The following is a 19,700-nucleotide window of genomic DNA, read 5'->3' on the forward strand; positions in this document are numbered from 1 at the left end:
AAAATCTCTTCCAATTGTACGCCTTGCCTCATGTCCAGGGATGAGGAATTTCCATTTTGGGGAGACATTCCCAAGATGGAGAATGTTCGCTTTGGAGCAAAGAAGGAAAACTGGAGATTTCCTGGGGCTGTTGGTCACGATGGAGGAAGAAGCGGTGGGAATGGGCAGTTTAATGATCAGAAGAACCAATTGCCACTGACCAGAGTCAGTTACCAGAGGACAGGGATTGAAGTTCTTGAATGAAAAGCAGCACTTGTGCCTAATAAACACAGAGAATACTGCAGAAAGCCAACGGGTCGAGCAGCATCTGTGGAAAGGGAAACAGAGCTGACGTTGTGAGTCTGGTACGTTGTTTGTTCAGAACCCGAGTTTCCTGCATGGCAATCAATTCCCAGACATGAGAAAACGGGTCTTTATTGAGACGGGTTTTGTGAAGTTTGAGCGATAATGCAACCAACAGGAAGTCATTTAAAATCGCCAGCGAAGAAATCATAGCCAGCAGGTTACCACCCTGGGCGGGGAGCCCCAAAGGATCTCTACGCCAACACCTTAAGTGTTCGGCCACAACTACACGCCCAAAGTTGTGGTCTAAACTTTCTCATGGAATAGTTCTAACAGGAAAGGTGAGTATTGGGATTGTCCTGTCCGCGCCATAGCCCCAACGGTTCCTGTTGCACTGGATTTGATCAGGACAGAGGAGGCTGATGGGAGATCGAATTGAACTACACACATTGATGAGAGATAGAGCGGCTGGGAAGGATCCATTCCCATGCGTAGAGAGATTAATAATCAGGGCCGAAAATAAGGAGCCACTTCAAGAAATTTGGGGTTCATTCAGCAAAGCTAATGTATGACTGTTCACAGAAAATTGTGATGAAAGTCTCTCGAGTTATTTTGATGAGAAGTGTTGATGATGCTAATACAATCGATAGGATGAACGTAGATTGGTAAATGTATTTGGTGACAGTTCTGTTCTAGCCCTGTGAGCGAAACCTGGATCTGAAGGAGTAGAAGGGACATTAACAACATCGATCTGAAATTGGACACGTGACAAGGAACAGAGCCATCATGAACAGTTGGCTTTTGAACTGGAGAAGGTTTCTCGTGAAATTCGCTTGAGGCTTGAGGTATGCAAGGTCAAGATAATTTAGGTAAAACACGGAAACGCTATCCTCATTAGCAGACAGTGAAAGGATTACAAGACACAAATTAAACATTTTCGACAAGTGATACAGGGGACTGGGAAGATAAGTATTATAAACTGTGAACAGCAAAGTTCTGGAGCACAACACATACATTCAAAGACCGAAAACATCCAGGTCCTGATTAATCAGATTGCATTGTAGTGCATGTTTGCAAAACATCCACTTGCAATGTCCTACAAAAGAGTGACAAAACCCATCCCTGTCAGCCCAGGATAGAAAATCCGAAGGGATGAACGTTTGCTGATTTTCTGAAGATTCACAGAGCTTGGACTGGGTTTTGGTGATTGTTTCTTTTCCACTCCCAGGAGCCGCAGTGTTTGAGGCGTTGAGTTGGGGAGAATAAAATGTGCCCGTGAGCAGCATGTGGGGCTATTTCAGCTTCCCCTCATATGACTGCGCTGTGAGTTGACTCAGATGTTCTCAGGGACATTTACTGACGCGAGACAGTGAAAGGATTCTCATTCCCGCAGATCGGGAATTCAAACCGTATGCCGGCTACAGGACAATGAGAAAGATTAATTGGGGTGTGTGAAGAAGCTGTGAGCTGCATTTCAAACAGGGAGGTGGAGTCAGATGCATCATCCATTGGCCCCGACCCTGTGCGTATCTCACGCCACCATGCTGCAGAGTTCTGACGTTAGCACGGACATGCGCAGCAATGGGTTCATTCACAAGGCGAACAACCAAAGATAATCACCGTCACTGATTCCCTTCCACAGGCCCAACTTGGTGAAGCAGTATCTTTCACTGGCAAAGGAAACACCCTTGTCCTCAGGTGCCTGCTTCATTTCGATCACGATTTCAAGCACCTCACTGTTCGAGTCTCATTTCCAAACACTTTGCTCATAGCCTCAAAAGAAGCTCTGCGGGTATCTGCTTGTTCCACCCGAACAGGCAGTGGGTTGCAGATTCCCACCAGTCCCAATTTGAGTGAAATATTTTTCCCCCTCCACTGATTTGAATCTTAAAGAAGAAGCCGGGGAGCAAGCTCCCTTTCTTTTCGACGACATTTCTCATTTTGTACTCGGCAGGGTTCACACCTGCGAGGGGAAACCGCAATGGATTTCATGTACATCGCATTAACCACTCGGCCCACGAATACAGAACCACACTGACAGCTTGACTTCCCAGGCCTGTCTGCCTATGGAGCTGAGAAAGAGTGAATCATCGCAGAGTTTGTTTGAATCCAATCACTTCACAGTGATTCGAAAGGGTTAAATATCGGCACATGGTGTTTGCAGATATTTCGGTGTTTCACCCCAAAAGATGAAATGAACTTTCAGTTAGAAATTGCAGGAGGAACTCAGCAGGTCAGGCAACATCTGTGGAAAGAGAATCAGAGGCAACATTTCAAAATTGTGTTTTCACCGACAGGTACTGTCAAACCTGCCTAGTTTCTCTTTTGGTCTCGTCTTCTCAGCAAACGCAGTCCCTTCCGTTAGACATCAATTCAATTCAGAAACCCCTTTGTGGAGAAGATTTCCGTTGGGGGAAAATTTTCCTGACGCCATTAAAAGCGCACAGCTTCGAAGCCAAAGAAGGGCAGCGAACACACCGCCCCTGGGTGGGCTCGAATCACCAACCTTTCGGTTAACAGCCGAACGCGCTGACCAATTGCGCCACAGAGACAGGCGCTGACTTGGGCTGCACCATCGCCTGGTGATTTTATACTTCAGCCTCCCCGCCGAGAATTACAATTGTCGTCTATCAGTTTTACTTTTCCATAATCAAGCCTGGGAGATCTCTTGTGGAGATACCGGGGACAGTCTGCAGACACATCCATGTCACGAGGAACTAGCTTTCTTACTCCGGGGCCGTCGCCCTTCCAGCCTTTCAGTGTTTTGCCTGTTCCCGAGTTCTCTCGTTGGCTCGCAGGGGAGAAGGGGTTTGAATTCATGATGTGCAGGAACGACAATTCTTTCATTGTCTCAGATCAGTTCATGTGCCAAGAACATCAGAGTCAACCTCCCGGCCTCGTCAACAAGGGGACGGTGTCTGGACTGTCTCTGCTCAATCGGACCGGTCATCTTTCATTCTCCTCGAAATCCGCTTCGCAAAGTGTTTCTAAAGGTTCACAAAGCTGGAGACTGGGATTTCTGTGTTGCTTCATGAACATTTGAACATTTTTCCATTTCCTAACTGACAATATTTTGCCAAAATCTCTTCCAATTGTACGCCTTGCCTCATGTCCAGGGATGAGGAATTTCCATTTTGGGGAGACATTCCCAAGATGGAGAATGTTCGCTTTGGAGCAAAGAAGGAAAACTGGAGATTTCCTGGGGCTGTTGGTCACGATGGAGGAAGAAGCGGTGGGAATGGGCAGTTTAATGATCAGAAGAACCAATTGCCACTGACCAGAGTCAGTTACCAGAGGACAGGGATTGAAGTTCTTGAATGAAAAGCAGCACTTGTGCCTAATAAACACAGAGAATACTGCAGAAAGCCAACGGGTCGAGCAGCATCTGTGGAAAGGGAAACAGAGCTGACGTTGTGAGTCTGGTACGTTGTTTGTTCAGAACCCGAGTTTCCTGCATGGCAATCAATTCCCAGACATGAGAAAACGGGTCTTTATTGAGACGGGTTTTGTGAAGTTTGAGCGATAATGCAACCAACAGGAAGTCATTTAAAATCGCCAGCGAAGAAATCATAGCCAGCAGGTTACCACCCTGGGCGGGGAGCCCCAAAGGATCTCTACGCCAACACCTTAAGTGTTCGGCCACAACTACACGCCCAAAGTTGTGGTCTAAACTTTCTCATGGAATAGTTCTAACAGGAAAGGTGAGTATTGGGATTGTCCTGTCCGCGCCATAGCCCCAACGGTTCCTGTTGCACTGGATTTGATCAGGACAGAGGAGGCTGATGGGAGATCGAATTGAACTACACACATTGATGAGAGATAGAGCGGCTGGGAAGGATCCATTCCCATGCGTAGAGAGATTAATAATCAGGGCCGAAAATAAGGAGCCACTTCAAGAAATTTGGGGTTCATTCAGCAAAGCTAATGTATGACTGTTCACAGAAAATTGTGATGAAAGTCTCTCGAGTTATTTTGATGAGAAGTGTTGATGATGCTAATACAATCGATAGGATGAACGTAGATTGGTAAATGTATTTGGTGACAGTTCTGTTCTAGCCCTGTGAGCGAAACCTGGATCTGAAGGAGTAGAAGGGACATTAACAACATCGATCTGAAATTGGACACGTGACAAGGAACAGAGCCATCATGAACAGTTGGCTTTTGAACTGGAGAAGGTTTCTCGTGAAATTCGCTTGAGGCTTGAGGTATGCAAGGTCAAGATAATTTAGGTAAAACACGGAAACGCTATCCTCATTAGCAGACAGTGAAAGGATTACAAGACACAAATTAAACATTTTCGACAAGTGATACAGGGGACTGGGAAGATAAGTATTATAAACTGTGAACAGCAAAGTTCTGGAGCACAACACATACATTCAAAGACCGAAAACATCCAGGTCCTGATTAATCAGATTGCATTGTAGTGCATGTTTGCAAAACATCCACTTGCAATGTCCTACAAAAGAGTGACAAAACCCATCCCTGTCAGCCCAGGATAGAAAATCCGAAGGGATGAACGTTTGCTGATTTTCTGAAGATTCACAGAGCTTGGACTGGGTTTTGGTGATTGTTTCTTTTCCACTCCCAGGAGCCGCAGTGTTTGAGGCGTTGAGTTGGGGAGAATAAAATGTGCCCGTGAGCAGCATGTGGGGCTATTTCAGCTTCCCCTCATATGACTGCGCTGTGAGTTGACTCAGATGTTCTCAGGGACATTTACTGACGCGAGACAGTGAAAGGATTCTCATTCCCGCAGATCGGGAATTCAAACCGTATGCCGGCTACAGGACAATGAGAAAGATTAATTGGGGTGTGTGAAGAAGCTGTGAGCTGCATTTCAAACAGGGAGGTGGAGTCAGATGCATCATCCATTGGCCCCGACCCTGTGCGTATCTCACGCCACCATGCTGCAGAGTTCTGACGTTAGCACGGACATGCGCAGCAATGGGTTCATTCACAAGGCGAACAACCAAAGATAATCACCGTCACTGATTCCCTTCCACAGGCCCAACTTGGTGAAGCAGTATCTTTCACTGGCAAAGGAAACACCCTTGTCCTCAGGTGCCTGCTTCATTTCGATCACGATTTCAAGCACCTCACTGTTCGAGTCTCATTTCCAAACACTTTGCTCATAGTCTCCAAAGAAGCTCTGCGGGTATCTGCTTGTTCCACCCGAACAGGCAGTGGGTTGCAGATTCCCACCAGTCCCAATTTGAGTGAAATATTTTTCCCCCTCCACTGATTTGAATCTTAAAGAAGAAGCCGGGGAGCAAGCTCCCTTTCTTTTCGACGACATTTCTCATTTTGTACTCGGCAGGGTTCACACCTGCGAGGGGAAACCGCAATGGATTTCATGTACATCGCATTAACCACTCGGCCCACGAATACAGAACCACACTGACAGCTTGACTTCCCAGGCCTGTCTGCCTATGGAGCTGAGAAAGAGTGAATCATCGCAGAGTTTGTTTGAATCCAATCACTTCACAGTGATTCGAAAGGGTTAAATATCGGCACATGGTGTTTGCAGATATTTCGGTGTTTCACCCCAAAAGATGAAATGAACTTTCAGTTAGAAATTGCAGGAGGAACTCAGCAGGTCAGGCAACATCTGTGGAAAGAGAATCAGAGGCAACATTTCAAAATTGTGTTTTCACCGACAGGTACTGTCAAACCTGCCTAGTTTCTCTTTTGGTCTCGTCTTCTCAGCAAACGCAGTCCCTTCCGTTAGACATCAATTCAATTTAGAAACCCCTTTGTGGAGAAGATTTCCGTTTGGGGAAAATTTTCCTGACGCCATTAAAAGCGCACAGCTTCGAAGCCAAAGAAGGGCAGCGAACACACCGCCCCTGGGTGGGCTCGAACCACCAACCTTTCGGTTAACAGCCGAACACGCGGACCAATTGCGCCACAGAGACAGGCGCTGTCTTGGGCTGCACATCGCCTGGTGATTTTATAATTCAGCCTCCCCGCCGAGAATTACAGTTGTCGTCTATCAGTTTTACTTTTCCATAATCAAGCCTGGGAGATCTCTTGTGGAGATACCGGGGACAGTCTGCAGACACATCCATGTCACGAGGAACTAGCTTTCTTACTCCGGGGCCGTCGCCCTTCCAGCCTTTCAGTGTTTTGCCTGTTTCCGAGTTCTCTCGTTGGCTCGCAGGGGAGAAGGGGTTTGAATTCATGATGTGCAGGAACGACAATTCTTTCATTGTCTCAGATCAGTTCATGTGCCAAGAACATCAGAGTCAACCTCCCGGCCTCGTCAACAAGGGGACGGTGTCTGGACTGTCTCTGCTCAATCGGACCGGTCATCTTTCATTCTCCTCGAAATCCGCTTCGCAAAGTGTTTCTAAAGGTTCACAAAGCTGGACACTGGGATTTCTGTGTTGCTTCATGAACATTTGAACATTTTTCCATTTCCTAACTGACAATATTTTGCCAAAATCTCTTCCAATTGTACGCCTTGCCTCATGTCCAGGGATGAGGAATTTCCATTTTGGGGAGACATTCCCAAGGTGGAGAATGTTCGCTTTGGAGCAAAGAAGGAAAACTGGAGATTTCCTGGGGCTGTTGGTCACGATGGAGGAAGAAGCGGTGGGAATGGGCAGTTTAATGATCAGAAGAACCAATTGCCACTGACCAGAGTCAGTTACCAGAGGACAGGGATTGAAGTTCTTGAATGAAAAGCAGCACTTGTGCCTAATAAACACAGAGAATACTGCAGAAAGCCAACGGGTCGAGCAGCATCTGTGGAAAGGGAAACAGAGCTGACGTTGTGAGTCTGGTACGTTGTTTGTTCAGAACCCGAGTTTCCTGCATGGCAATCAATTCCCAGACATGAGAAAACGGGTCTTTATTGAGACGGGTTTTGTGAAGTTTGAGCGATAATGCAACCAACAGGAAGTCATTTAAAATCGCCAGCGAAGAAATCATAGCCAGCAGGTTACCACCCTGGGCGGGGAGCCCCAAAGGATCTCTACGCCAACACCTTAAGTGTTCGGCCACAACTACACGCCCAAAGTTGTGGTCTAAACTTTCTCATGGAATAGTTCTAACAGGAAAGGTGAGTATTGGGCTTGTCCTGTCCGCGCCATAGCCCCAACGGTTCCTGTTGCCCTGGATTTGATCAGGACAGAGGAGGCTGATGGGAGATCGAATTGAACTACACACATTGATGAGAGATAGAGCGGCTGGGAAGGATCCATTCCCATGCGTAGAGAGATTAATAATCAGGGCCGAAAATAAGGAGCCACTTCAAGAAATTTGGGGTTCATTCAGCAAAGCTAATGTATGACTGTTCACAGAAAATTGTGATGAAAGTCTCTCGAGTTATTTTGATGAGAAGTGTTGATGATGCTAATACAATCGATAGGATGAACGTAGATTGGTAAATGTATTTGGTGACAGTTCTGTTCTAGCCCTGTGAGCGAAACCTGGATCTGAAGGAGTAGAAGGGACATTAACAACATCGATCTGAAATTGGACACGTGACAAGGAACAGAGCCATCATGAACAGTTGGCTTTTGAACTGGAGAAGGTTTCTCGTGAAATTCGCTTGAGGCTTGAGGTATGCAAGGTCAAGATAATTTAGGTAAAACACGGAAACGCTATCCTCATTAGCAGACAGTGAAAGGATTACAAGACACAAATTAAACATTTTCGACAAGTGATACAGGGGACTGGGAAGATAAGTATTATAAACTGTGAACAGCAAAGTTCTGGAGCACAACACATACATTCAAAGACCGAAAACATCCAGGTCCTGATTAATCAGATTGCATTGTAGTGCATGTTTGCAAAACATCCACTTGCAATGTCCTACAAAAGAGTGACAAAACCTATCCCTGTCAGCCCAGGATAGAAAATCCGAAGGGATGAACGTTTGCTGATTTTCTGAAGATTCACAGAGCTTGGACTGGGTTTTGGTGATTGTTTCTTTTCCACTCCCAGGAGCCGCAGTGTTTGAGGCGTTGAGTTGGGGAGAATAAAATGTGCCCGTGAGCGGCATGTGGGGCTATTTCAGCTTCCCCTCATATGACTGCGCTGTGAGTTGACTCAGATGTTCTCAGGGACATTTACTGACGCGAGACAGTGAAAGGATTCTCATTCCCGCAGATCGGGAATTCAAACCGTATGCCGGCTACAGGACAATGAGAAAGATTAATTGGGGTGTGTGAAGAAGCTGTGAGCTGCATTTCAAACAGGGAGGTGGAGTCAGATGCATCATCCATTGGCCCCGGCCCTGTGCGTATCTCACGCCACCATGCTGCAGAGTTCTGACGTTAGCACGGACATGCGCAGCAATGGGTTCATTCACAAGGCGAACAACCAAAGATAATCACCGTCACTGATTCCCTTCCACAGGCCCAACTTGGTGAAGCAGTATCTTTCACTGGCAAAGGAAACACCCTTGTCCTCAGGTGCCTGCTTCATTTCGATCACGATTTCAAGCACCTCACTGTTCGAGTCTCATTTCCAAACACTTTGCTCATAGCCTCAAAAGAAGCTCTGCGGGTATCTGCTTGTTCCACCCGAACAGGCAGTGGGTTGCAGATTCCCACCAGTCCCAATTTGAGTGAAATATTTTTCCCCCTCCACTGATTTGAATCTTAAAGAAGAAGCCGGGGAGCAAGCTCCCTTTCTTTTCGACGACATTTCTCATTTTGTACTCGGCAGGGTTCACACCTGCGAGGGGAAACCGCAATGGATTTCATGTACATCGCATTAACCACTCGGCCCACGAATACAGAACCACACTGACAGCTTGACTTCCCAGGTCTGTCTGCCTATGGAGCTGAGAAAGAGTGAATCATCGCAGAGTTTGTTTGAATCCAATCACTTCACAGTGATTCGAAAGGGTTAAATATCGGCACATGGTGTTTGCAGATATTTCGGTGTTTCACCCCAAAAGATGAAATGAACTTTCAGTTAGAAATTGCAGGAGGAACTCAGCAGGTCAGGCAACATCTGTGGAAAGAGAATCAGAGGCAACATTTCAAAATTGTGTTTTCACCGACAGGTACTGTCAAACCTGCCTAGTTTCTCTTTTGGTCTCGTCTTCTCAGCAAACGCAGTCCCTTCCGTTAGACATCAATTCAATTCAGAAACCCCTTTGTGGAGAAGATTTCCGTTTGGGGAAAATTTTCCTGACGCCATTAAAAGCGCACAGCTTCGAAGCCAAAGAAGGGCAGCGAACACACCGCCCCTGGGTGGGCTCGAACCACCAACCTCGCGGTTAACAGCCGAACGCGCTGACCAATTGCGCCACAGAGACAGGCGCTGACTTGGGCTGCACCATCGCCTGGTGATTTTATACTTCAGCCTCCCCGCCGAGAATTACAATTGTCGTCTATCAGTTTTACTTTTCCATAATCAAGCCTGGGAGATCTCTTGTGGAGATACCGGGGACAGTCTGCAGACACATCCATGTCACGAGGAACTAGCTTTCTTACTCCGGGGCCGTCGCCCTTCCAGCCTTTCAGTGTTTTGCCTGTTCCCGAGTTCTCTCGTTGGCTCGCAGGGGAGAAGGGGTTTGAATTCATGATGTGCAGGAACGACAATTCTTTCATTGTCTCAGATCAGTTCATGTGCCAAGAACATCAGAGTCAACCTCCCGGCCTCGTCAACAAGGGGACGGTGTCTGGACTGTCTCTGCTCAATCGGACCGGTCATCTTTCATTCTCCTCGAAATCCGTTTCGCAAAGTGTTTCTAAAGGTTCACAAAGCTGGAGACTGGGATTTCTGTGTTGCTTCATGAACATTTGAACATTTTTCCATTTCCTAACTGACAATATTTTGCCAAAATCTATTCCAATTGTACGCCTTGCCTCATGTCCAGGGATGAGGAATTTCCATTTTGGGGAGACATTCCCAAGGTGGAGAATGTTCGCTTTGGAGCAAAGAAGGAAAACTGGAGATTTCCTGGGGCTGTTGGTCACGATGGAGGAAGAAGCGGTGGGAATGGGCAGTTTAATGATCAGAAGAACCAATTGCCACTGACCAGAGTCAGTTACCAGAGGACAGGGATTGAAGTTCTTGAATGAAAAGCAGCACTTGTGCCTAATAAACACAGAGAATACTGCAGAAAGCCAACGGGTCGAGCAGCATCTGTGGAAAGGGAAACAGAGCTGACGTTGTGAGTCTGGTACGTTGTTTGTTCAGAACCCGAGTTTCCTGCATGGCAATCAATTCCCAGACATGAGAAAACGGGTCTTTATTGAGACGGGTTTTGTGAAGTTTGAGCGATAATGCAACCAACAGGAAGTCATTTAAAATCGCCAGCGAAGAAATCATAGCCAGCAGGTTACCACCCTGGGCGGGGAGCCCCAAAGGATCTCTACGCCAACACCTTAAGTGTTCGGCCACAACTACACGCCCAAAGTTGTGGTCTAAACTTTCTCATGGAATAGTTCTAACAGGAAATGTGAGTATTGGGATTGTCCTGTCCGCGCCATAGCCCCAACGGTTCCTGTTGCCCTGGATTTGATCAGGACAGAGGAGGCTGATGGGAGATCGAATTGAACTACACACATTGATGAGAGATAGAGCGGCTGGGAAGGATCCATTCCCATGCGTAGAGAGATTAATAATCAGGGCCGAAAATAAGGAGCCACTTCAAGAAATTTGGGGTTCATTCAGCAAAGCTAATGTATGACTGTTCACAGAAAATTGTGATGAAAGTCTCTCGAGTTATTTTGATGAGAAGTGTTGATGATGCTAATACAATCGATAGGATGAACGTAGATTGGTAAATGTATTTGGTGACAGTTCTGTTCTAGCCCTGTGAGCGAAACCTGGATCTGAAGGAGTAGAAGGGACATTAACAACATCGATCTGAAATTGGACACGTGACAAGGAACAGAGCCATCATGAACAGTTGGCTTTTGAACTGGAGAAGGTTTCTCGTGAAATTCGCTTGAGGCTTGAGGTATGCAAGGTCAAGATAATTTAGGTAAAACACGGAAACGCTATCCTCATTAGCAGACAGTGAAAGGATTACAAGACACAAATTAAACATTTTCGACAAGTGATACAGGGGACTGGGAAGATAAGTATTATAAACTGTGAACAGCAAAGTTCTGGAGCACAACACATACATTCAAAGACCGAAAACATCCAGGTCCTGATTAATCAGATTGCATTGTAGTGCATGTTTGCAAAACATCCACTTGCAATGTCCTACAAAAGAGTGACAAAACCCATCCCTGTCAGCCCAGGATAGAAAATCCGAAGGGATGAACGTTTGCTGATTTTCTGAAGATTCACAGAGCTTGGACTGGGTTTTGGTGATTGTTTCTTTTCCACTCCCAGGAGCCGCAGTGTTTGAGGCGTTGAGTTGGGGAGAATAAAATGTGCCCGTGAGCAGCATGTGGGGCTATTTCAGCTTCCCCTCATATGACTGCGCTGTGAGTTGACTCAGATGTTCTCAGGGACATTTACTGACGCGAGACAGTGAAAGGATTCTCATTCCCGCAGATCGGGAATTCAAACCGTATGCCGGCTACAGGACAATGAGAAAGATTAATTGGGGTGTGTGAAGAAGCTGTGAGCTGCATTTCAAACAGGGAGGTGGAGTCAGATGCATCATCCATTGGCCCCGGCCCTGTGCGTATCTCACGCCACCATGCTGCAGAGTTCTGACGTTAGCACGGACATGCGCAGCAATGGGTTCATTCACAAGGCGAACAACCAAAGATAATCACCGTCACTGATTCCCTTCCACAGGCCCAACTTGGTGAAGCAGTATCTTTCACTGGCAAAGGAAACACCCTTGTCCTCAGGTGCCTGCTTCATTTCGATCACGATTTCAAGCCCCTCACTCTTCTAGTCTCATTTCCAAACACTTTGCTCATAGCCTCAAAAGAAGCTCTGCGGGTATCTGCTTGTTCCACCCGAACAGGCAGTGGGTTGCAGATTCCCACCAGTCCCAATTTGAGTGAAATATTTTTCCCCCTCCACTGATTTGAATCTTAAAGAAGAAGCCGGGGAGCAAGCTCCCTTTCTTTTCGACGACATTTCTCATTTTGTACTCGGCAGGGTTCACACCTGCGAGGGGAAACCGCAATGGATTTCATGTACATCGCATTAACCACTCGGCCCACGAATACAGAACCACACTGACAGCTTGACTTCCCAGGCCTGTCTGCCTTTGGAGCTGAGAAAGAGTGAATCATCGCAGAGTTTGTTTGAATCCAATCACTTCACAGTGATTCGAAAGGGTTAAATATCGGCACATGGTGTTTGCAGATATTTCGGTGTTTCACCCCAAAAGATGAAATGAACTTTCAGTTAGAAATTGCAGGAGGAACTCAGCAGGTCAGGCAACATCTGTGGAAAGAGAATCAGAGGCAACATTTCAAAATTGTGTTTTCACCGACAGGTACTGTCAAACCTGCCTAGTTTCTCTTTTGGTCTCGTCTTCTCAGCAAACGCAGTCCCTTCCGTTAGACATCAATTCAATTCAGAAACCCCTTTGTGGAGAAGATTTCCGTTTGGGGAAAATTTTCCTGACGCCATTAAAAGCGCACAGCTTCGAAGCCAAAGAAGGGCAGCGAACACACCGCCCCCGGGTGGGCTCGAACCACCAACCTTTCGGTTAACAGCCGAACGCGCTGACCAATTGCGCCACAGAGACAGGCGCTGAATTGGGCTGCACCATCGCCTGGTGATTTTATACTTCAGCCTCCCCGCCGAGAATTACAATTGTCGTCTATCAGTTTTACTTTTCCATAATCAAGCCTGGGAGATCTCTTGTGGAGATACCGGGGACAGTCTGCAGACACATCCATGTCACGAGGAACTAGCTTTCTTACTCCGGGGCCGTCGCCCTTCCAGCCTTTCAGTGTTTTGCCTGTTCCCGAGTTCTCTCGTTGGCTCGCAGGGGAGAAGGGGTTTGAATTCATGATGTGCAGGAACGACAATTCTTTCATTGTCTCAGATCAGTTCATGTGCCAAGAACATCAGAGTCAACCTCCCGGCCTCGTCAACAAGGGGACGGTGTCTGGACTGTCTCTGCTCAATCGGACCGGTCATCTTTCATTCTCCTCGAAATCCGTTTCGCAAAGTGTTTCTAAAGGTTCACAAAGCTGGAGACTGGGATTTCTGTGTTGCTTCATGAACATTTGAACATTTTTCCATTTCCTAACTGACAATATTTTGCCAAAATCTCTTCCAATTGTACGCCTTGCCTCATGTCCAGGGATGAGGAATTTCCATTTTGGGGAGACATTCCCAAGGTGGAGAATGTTCGCTTTGGAGCAAAGAAGGAAAACTGGAGATTTCCTGGGGCTGTTGGTCACGATGGAGGAAGAAGCGGTGGGAATGGGCAGTTTAATGATCAGAAGAACCAATTGCCACTGACCAGAGTCAGTTACCAGAGGACAGGGATTGAAGTTCTTGAATGAAAAGCAGCACTTGTGCCTAATAAACACAGAGAATACTGCAGAAAGCCAACGGGTCGAGCAGCATCTGTGGAAAGGGAAACAGAGCTGACGTTGTGAGTCTGGTACGTTGTTTGTTCAGAACCCGAGTTTCCTGCATGGCAATCAATTCCCAGACATGAGAAAACGGGTCTTTATTGAGACGGGTTTTGTGAAGTTTGAGCGATAATGCAACCAACAGGAAGTCATTTAAAATCGCCAGCGAAGAAATCATAGCCAGCAGGTTACCACCCTGGGCGGGGAGCCCCAAAGGATCTCTACGCCAACACCTTAAGTGTTCGGCCACAACTACACGCCCAAAGTTGTGGTCTAAACTTTCTCATGGAATAGTTCTAACAGGAAAGGTGAGTATTGGGATTGTCCTGTCCGCGCCATAGCCCCAACGGTTCCTGTTGCCCTGGATTTGATCAGGACAGAGGAGGCTGATGGGAGATCGAATTGAACTACACACATTGATGAGAGATAGAGCGGCTGGGAAGGATCCATTCCCATGCGTAGAGAGATTAATAATCAGGGCCGAAAATAAGGAGCCACTTCAAGAAATTTGGGGTTCATTCAGCAAAGCTAATGTAGAACTGTTCACAGAAAATTGTGATGAAAGTCTCTCGAGTTATTTTGATGAGAAGTGTTGATGATGCTAATACAATCGATAGGATGAACGTAGATTGGTAAATGTATTTGGTGACAGTTCTGTTCCAGCCCTGTGAGCGAAACCTGGATCTGAAGGAGTAGAAGGGACATTAACAACATCGATCTGAAATTGGACACGTGACAAGGAACAGAGCCATCATGAACAGTTGGCTTTTGAACTGGAGAAGGTTTCTCGTGAAATTCGCTTGAGGCTTGAGGTATGCAAGGTCAAGATAATTTAGGTAAAACACGGAAACGCTATCCTCATTAGCAGACAGTGAAAGGATTACAAGACACAAATTAAACATTTTCGACAAGTGATACAGGGGACTGGGAAGATAAGTATTATAAACTGTGAACAGCAAAGTTCTGGAGCACAACACATACATTCAAAGACCGAAAACATCCAGGTCCTGATTAATCAGATTGCATTGTAGTGCATGTTTGCAAAACATCCACTTGCAATGTCCTACAAAAGAGTGACAAAACCCATCCCTGTCAGCCCAGGATAGAAAATCCGAAGGGATGAACGTTTGCTGATTTTCTGAAGATTCACAGAGCTTGGACTGGGTTTTGGTGATTGTTTCTTTTCCACTCCCAGGAGCCGCAGTGTTTGAGGCGTTGAGTTGGGGAGAATAAAATGTGCCCGTGAGCAGCATGTGGGGCTATTTCGGCTTCCCCTCATATGACTGCGCTGTGAGTTGACTCAGATGTTCTCAGGGACATTTACTGACGCGAGACAGTGAAAGGATTCTCATTCCCGCAGATCGGGAATTCAAACCGTATGCCGGCTACAGGACAATGAGAAAGATTAATTGGGGTGTGTGAAGAAGCTGTGAGCTGCATTTCAAACAGGGAGGTGGAGTCAGATGCATCATCCATTGGCCCCGGCCCTGTGCGTATCTCACGCCACCATGCTGCAGAGTTCTGACGTTAGCACGGACATGCGCAGCAATGGGTTCATTCACAAGGCGAACAACCAAAGATAATCACCGTCACTGATTCCCTTCCACAGGCCCAACTTGGTGAAGCAGTATCTTTCACTGGCAAAGGAAACACCCTTGTCCTCAGGTGCCTGCTTCATTTCGATCACGATTTCAAGCACCTCACTGTTCGAGTCTCATTTCCAAACACTTTGCTCATAGCCTCAAAAGAAGCTCTGCGGGTATCTGCTTGTTCCACCCGAACAGGCAGTGGGTTGCAGATTCCCACCAGTCCCAATTTGAGTGAAATATTTTTCCCCCTCCACTGATTTGAATCTTAAAGAAGAAGCCGGGGAGCAAGCTCCCTTTCTTTTCGACGACATTTCTCATTTTGTACTCGGCAGGGTTCACACCTGCGAGGGGAAACCGCAATGGATTTCATGTACATCGCATTAACCACTCGGCCCACGAATACAGAACCACACTGACAGCTTGACTTCCCAGGTCTGTCTGCCTATGGAGCTGAGAAAGAGTGAATCATCGCAGAGTTTGTTTGAATCCAATCACTTCACAGTGATTCGAAAGGGTTAAATATCGGCACATGGTGTTTGCAGATATTTCGGTGTTTCACCCCAAAAGATGAAATGAACTTTCAGTTAGAAATTGCAGGAGGAACTCAGCAGGTCAGGCAACATCTGTGGAAAGAGAATCAGAGGCAACATTTCAAAATTGTGTTTTCACCGACAGGTACTGTCAAACCTGCCTAGTTTCTCTTTTGGTCTCGTCTTCTCAGCAAACGCAGTCCCTTCCGTTAGACATCAATTCAATTCAGAAACCCCTTTGTGGAGAAGATTTCCGTTTGGGGAAAATTTTCCTGACGCCATTAAAAGCGCACAGCTTCGAAGCCAAAGAAGGGCAGCGAACACACCGCCCCTGGGTGGGCTCGAACCACCAACCTCGCGGTTAACAGCCGAACGCGCTGACCAATTGCGCCACAGAGACAGGCGCTGACTTGGGCTGCACCATCGCCTGGTGATTTTATACTTCAGCCTCCCCGCCGAGAATTACAATTGTCGTCTATCAGTTTTACTTTTCCATAATCAAGCCTGGGAGATCTCTTGTGGAGATACCGGGGACAGTCTGCAGACACATCCATGTCACGAGGAACTAGCTTTCTTACTCCGGGGCCGTCGCCCTTCCAGCCTTTCAGTGTTTTGCCTGTTCCCGAGTTCTCTCGTTGGCTCGCAGGGGAGAAGGGGTTTGAATTCATGATGTGCAGGAACGACAATTCTTTCATTGTCTCAGATCAGTTCATGTGCCAAGAACATCAGAGTCAACCTCCCGGCCTCGTCAACAAGGGGACGGTGTCTGGACTGTCTCTGCTCAATCGGACCGGTCATCTTTCATTCTCCTCGAAATCCGTTTCGCAAAGTGTTTCTAAAGGTTCACAAAGCTGGAGACTGGGATTTCTGTGTTGCTTCATGAACATTTGAACATTTTTCCATTTCCTAACTGACAATATTTTGCCAAAATCTCTTCCAATTGTACGCCTTGCCTCATGTCCAGGGATGAGGAATTTCCATTTTGGGGAGACATTCCCAAGGTGGAGAATGTTCGCTTTGGAGCAAAGAAGGAAAACTGGAGATTTCCTGGGGCTGTTGGTCACGATGGAGGAAGAAGCGGTGGGAATGGGCAGTTTAATGATCAGAAGAACCAATTGCCACTGACCAGAGTCAGTTACCAGAGGACAGGGATTGAAGTTCTTGAATGAAAAGCAGCACTTGTGCCTAATAAACACAGAGAATACTGCAGAAAGCCAACGGGTCGAGCAGCATCTGTGGAAAGGGAAACAGAGCTGACGTTGTGAGTCTGGTACGTTGTTTGTTCAGAACCCGAGTTTCCTGCATGGCAATCAATTCCCAGACATGAGAAAACGGGTCTTTATTGAGACGGGTTTTGTGAAGTTTGAGCGATAATGCAACCAACAGGAAGTCATTTAAAATCGCCAGCGAAGAAATCATAGCCAGCAGGTTACCACCCTGGGCGGGGAGCCCCAAAGGATCTCTACGCCAACACCTTAAGTGTTCGGCCACAACTACACGCCCAAAGTTGTGGTCTAAACTTTCTCATGGAATAGTTCTAACAGGAAAGGTGAGTATTGGGATTGTCCTGTCCGCGCCATAGCCCCAACGGTTCCTGTTGCACTGGATTTGATCAGGACAGAGGAGGCTGATGGGAGATCGAATTGAACTACACACATTGATGAGAGATAGAGCGGCTGGGAAGGATCCATTCCCATGCGTAGAGAGATTAATAATCAGGGCCGAAAATAAGGAGCCACTTCAAGAAATTTGGGGTTCATTCAGCAAAGCTAATGTATGACTGTTCACAGAAAATTGTGATGAAAGTCTCTCGAGTTATTTTGATGAGAAGTGTTGATGATGCTAATACAATCGATAGGATGAACGTAGATTGGTAAATGTATTTGGTGACAGTTCTGTTCTAGCCCTGTGAGCGAAACCTGGATCTGAAGGAGTAGAAGGGACATTAACAACATCGATCTGAAATTGGACACGTGACAAGGAACAGAGCCATCATGAACAGTTGGCTTTTGAACTGGAGAAGGTTTCTCGTGAAATTCGCTTGAGGCTTGAGGTATGCAAGGTCAAGATAATTTAGGTAAAACACGGAAACGCTATCCTCATTAGCAGACAGTGAAAGGATTACAAGACACAAATTAAACATTTTCGACAAGTGATACAGGGGACTGGGAAGATAAGTATTATAAACTGTGAACAGCAAAGTTCTGGAGCACAACACATACATTCAAAGACCGAAAACATCCAGGTCCTGATTAATCAGATTGCATTGTAGTGCATGTTTGCAAAACATCCACTTGCAATGTCCTACAAAAGAGTGACAAAACCCATCCCTGTCAGCCCAGGATAGAAAATCCGAAGGGATGAACGTTTGCTGATTTTCTGAAGATTCACAGAGCTTGGACTGGGTTTTGGTGATTGTTTCTTTTCCACTCCCAGGAGCCGCAGTGTTTGAGGCGTTGAGTTGGGGAGAATAAAATGTGCCCGTGAGCAGCATGTGTGGCTATTTCAGCTTCCCCTCATATGACTGCGCTGTGAGTTGACTCAGATGTTCTCAGGGACATTTACTGACGCGAGACAGTGAAAGGATTCTCATTCCCGCAGATCGGGAATTCAAACCGTATGCCGGCTACAGGACAATGAGAAAGATTAATTGGGGTGTGTGAAGAAGCTGTGAGCTGCATTTCAAACAGGGAGGTGGAGTCAGATGCATCATCCATTGGCCCCGGCCCTGTGCGTATCTCACGCCACCATGCTGCAGAGTTCTGACGTTAGCACGGACATGCGCAGCAATGGGTTCATTCACAAGGCGAACAACCAAAGATAATCACCGTCACTGATTCCCTTCCACAGGCCCAACTTGGTGAAGCAGTATCTTTCACTGGCAAAGGAAACACCCTTGTCCTCAGGTGCCTGCTTCATTTCGATCACGATTTCAAGCCCCTCACTCTTCTAGTCTCATTTCCAAACACTTTGCTCATAGCCTCAAAAGAAGCTCTGCGGGTATCTGCTTGTTCCACCCGAACAGGCAGTGGGTTGCAGATTCCCACCAGTCCCAATTTGAGTGAAATATTTTTCCCCCTCCACTGATTTGAATCTTAAAGAAGAAGCCGGGGAGCAAGCTCCCTTTCTTTTCGACGACATTTCTCATTTTGTACTCGGCAGGGTTCACACCTGCGAGGGGAAACCGCAATGGATTTCATGTACATCGCATTAACCACTCGGCCCACGAATACAGAACCACACTGACAGCTTGACTTCCCAGGCCTGTCTGCCTTTGGAGCTGAGAAAGAGTGAATCATCGCAGAGTTTGTTTGAATCCAATCACTTCACAGTGATTCGAAAGGGTTAAATATCGGCACATGGTGTTTGCAGATATTTCGGTGTTTCACCCCAAAAGATGAAATGAACTTTCAGTTAGAAATTGCAGGAGGAACTCAGCAGGTCAGGCAACATCTGTGGAAAGAGAATCAGAGGCAACATTTCAAAATTGTGTTTTCACCGACAGGTACTGTCAAACCTGCCTAGTTTCTCTTTTGGTCTCGTCTTCTCAGCAAACGCAGTCCCTTCCGTTAGACATCAATTCAATTCAGAAACCCCTTTGTGGAGAAGATTTCCGTTTGGGGAAAATTTTCCTGACGCCATTAAAAGCGCACAGCTTCGAAGCCAAAGAAGGGCAGCGAACACACCGCCCCCGGGTGGGCTCGAACCACCAACCTTTCGGTTAACAGCCGAACGCGCTGACCAATTGCGCCACAGAGACAGGCGCTGAATTGGGCTGCACCATCGCCTGGTGATTTTATACTTCAGCCTCCCCGCCGAGAATTACA

At 46.7% G+C, this 19,700-nt stretch overlaps 6 non-coding genes across 6 annotated transcripts; all 6 read right to left on the reverse strand.

The window, feature by feature from the left end:
* Positions 1-2,760: 2,760 nt before the first annotated feature.
* trnan-guu (transfer RNA asparagine (anticodon GUU)) lies at positions 2,761-2,834 on the reverse strand. Its single transcript has one exon. It is a non-coding gene; the product is annotated as a tRNA-Asn (tRNA).
* A 3,286-nt stretch (positions 2,835-6,120) lies between these two features.
* Positions 6,121-6,194, reverse strand: trnan-guu (transfer RNA asparagine (anticodon GUU)). The gene has a single exon. It is a non-coding gene; the product is annotated as a tRNA-Asn (tRNA).
* A 3,285-nt stretch (positions 6,195-9,479) lies between these two features.
* Positions 9,480-9,553, reverse strand: trnan-guu (transfer RNA asparagine (anticodon GUU)). The gene has a single exon. It is a non-coding gene; the product is annotated as a tRNA-Asn (tRNA).
* Positions 9,554-12,839: 3,286 nt separating this feature from the next.
* Positions 12,840-12,913, reverse strand: trnan-guu (transfer RNA asparagine (anticodon GUU)). Its single transcript has one exon. It is a non-coding gene; the product is annotated as a tRNA-Asn (tRNA).
* Positions 12,914-16,199: 3,286 nt separating this feature from the next.
* trnan-guu (transfer RNA asparagine (anticodon GUU)) lies at positions 16,200-16,273 on the reverse strand. Its single transcript has one exon. It is a non-coding gene; the product is annotated as a tRNA-Asn (tRNA).
* Positions 16,274-19,559: 3,286 nt separating this feature from the next.
* On the reverse strand, positions 19,560-19,633 carry trnan-guu (transfer RNA asparagine (anticodon GUU)). The gene has a single exon. It is a non-coding gene; the product is annotated as a tRNA-Asn (tRNA).
* Positions 19,634-19,700: the final 67 nt, after the last annotated feature.

Source organism: Chiloscyllium punctatum, chromosome 36, assembly GCF_047496795.1.
Source record: "Chiloscyllium punctatum isolate Juve2018m chromosome 36, sChiPun1.3, whole genome shotgun sequence".
Lineage (NCBI taxonomy): Eukaryota > Metazoa > Chordata > Chondrichthyes > Orectolobiformes > Hemiscylliidae > Chiloscyllium > Chiloscyllium punctatum.